We start from the raw sequence: 2,319 nt of genomic DNA on the forward strand, positions 1-2,319 counted from the left end.
CCAAAAGTTGATGGCGCTCCAAGGAGGAAAACTTGACCCAACAACGTTGGAGCCAAAGGAAAAAGTTCTACCCCTTTGGATCCAACACCCAGGCACCGGCTCCGAGAGCCACTCGGATCCGAACTGGTCGGATTTGACACACTCCAGGCAGCTGCAGGCATCGAGGAGACAGTGCTTTAGCACCAAACTTGAACCCAGACGCAGAAAACAGAGTGCATCACTTCTTTTTACATTAACCACAAGGGAAAGGTATTACAAAATTCTTACTGTGCAGGGTGTAAAGTTATACTAAATGACACACGCCATGAAGACAGAGAATCAGCATTTGTCTTGCAAGATCCGAAGTTTCAGGTTACATCTCTCACTCTCCCTCCCTCTTCACTCTTATTGCAAAAGAAGTCACATAATGTATTCCCCTAGCAGGCAAAAAACAGTTTAGAAAGTGTGTGTAGCATTAACTTCTGACAAAGGATTAACGTAATGCAAAAGCTGAAACACTTAAATTGTAAGGCCACTGCTACTGTATTAAATAATACTTTAAAAGAACACGTCCCTGGGTGGGCTTGAACCACCAACCTTTCGGTTAACAGCCGAACGCGCTAACCGATTGCGCCACAGAGACTTATATGTTGCAGTTGACTCAGCTGGTCTTGAATAAGAACATGACCAATTCATGCCATGGGCATCTACATTTGCTACTCTGTACAAAAACATTAAAATGCCTTCACATTCATCTTTTAACACATTTGAAACTGCATCTCACTGTACTGCAAATGGAACACCAAACTTTTCACACTTTTTCATCTTCCAGTGTAGTCAGATTTGCTCCAAAGATACTTTTCTTTCTTCCTCCTGACACTATTGTATTGTTTAGGTATAATTTAGTGGCCAGAAACCATTCAATTGTTTTTCAATACTTGCTACAGCGTATGCAGTTTCACTAGAGAGCCAGAACCTAGCCAAACAAAAAGAGGAAAACAAAACCCGGGTGGCATGCCAGCACTTTCCAGATAGATAGATAGATAGATAGATATATAGATAGATAGAGGAAGATACAGATCTCGCAAAGATAGATTTTTTCAAAGGTGCTGCCATTTTTCTCTTCTCAGACATTATGTAGTTACTTACGGAAATATGCCTCAATTCATAACACGGGAGAGCCTACACTCTATCTCCAGTTTTCACTACACGTCTTTGTCTACAATTTTACAAAAACACAAGAGCCAACAATATATAGCAAAACAAAAACCAGGACGTCAGTAAAAAACCACTTTAATAGCGAGCAAAGCTTTCGGAAATAATCCTTTCTCAATACTAAAATACATGAGTACATTCTCAATATTTATAGGTCCCAAGATAGTCACATGACCGACAGCCAAAATCATATGACCCACATTAAAGGCATAACAAGACATATATTAAAAGCTCTTAATACAAAAAATTTTTAAAAAAATATATATAAAAAATACAAGAAAAAAATATAATAAGAAGAAAAATATAGATCAAATCACAGCTTAGTTCTACTAAGCTTAATCAATATAGGTTTAATACTAACCATACTGTTTAGGCCAGGAGGTGAGTCACTAGCCAGTCTTAAAATCCATCTATATTCTTTAGTTTCAAGGGCATTATTTATATCCCCACCTCTAACCGAAGGATGTATAGAGTCTATAGCCCTAAATTTAAATGTATGTCTATCTCCACAATCCAAAATGTGTTTATAGAGTGCATTTCTATCTACGTGCCTCCTAATATCTGATTTATGTTCTGTAATTCTTTCCTTCAGCTTCCGTAGTTTTGCCTACATAGAAGGAATCACATGCCACAGGTGGCTAGATATACTATGTGTGTAGTGATGCATGTTGCAAATGTGTGAAACTTAAATCTCTTATTAGTTACTGGATGCACAAAATGGTCGCTGTTTTCACAAAAAATATTTTCACAACAGGAGCAGCTATGGCATTTAAATGTACCAAATTTAGATGAAGTGGGAACATAGGTATTGATAGGAAAGTCTTTATAACATAGGACACTCTTTAAAGTCCTCATATTCCTATAGGCAAAGTGTGGTCTATTGCCTAGACAAGCTTTCAACTCATCACTAGCCATAAGAATTAACCAGTTGTTACTAATAATCTGCTTAATTAAAGGTGTTTTCAAATTAAATGAAGTCACGTATCTTATAGATGTTTCCTGTGTGGTGAAAGTATCAGCTTCCCTTGTCTCAGATATAGAGCTAGAGAAAATCGGTTTTAATGAAGTCTCCCTGTCCTCTAACAACTTCATCTTCTCATTATGTACATGCACATCACTATACCC

At 37.6% G+C, this 2,319-nt stretch overlaps 1 non-coding gene across 1 annotated transcript; it reads right to left on the reverse strand.

Moving 5' to 3' along the window:
- Nucleotides 1–548: 548 nt before the first annotated feature.
- TRNAN-GUU lies at nt 549–622 on the reverse strand. Its single transcript has one exon. It is a non-coding gene; the product is annotated as a tRNA-Asn (tRNA).
- Nucleotides 623–2,319: the final 1,697 nt, after the last annotated feature.

Source organism: Protopterus annectens, chromosome 5.part1 (genome assembly GCF_019279795.1).
Source record: "Protopterus annectens isolate FY-2018-M chromosome 5.part1, PAN1.0, whole genome shotgun sequence".
NCBI lineage: Eukaryota > Metazoa > Chordata > Ceratodontiformes > Protopteridae > Protopterus > Protopterus annectens.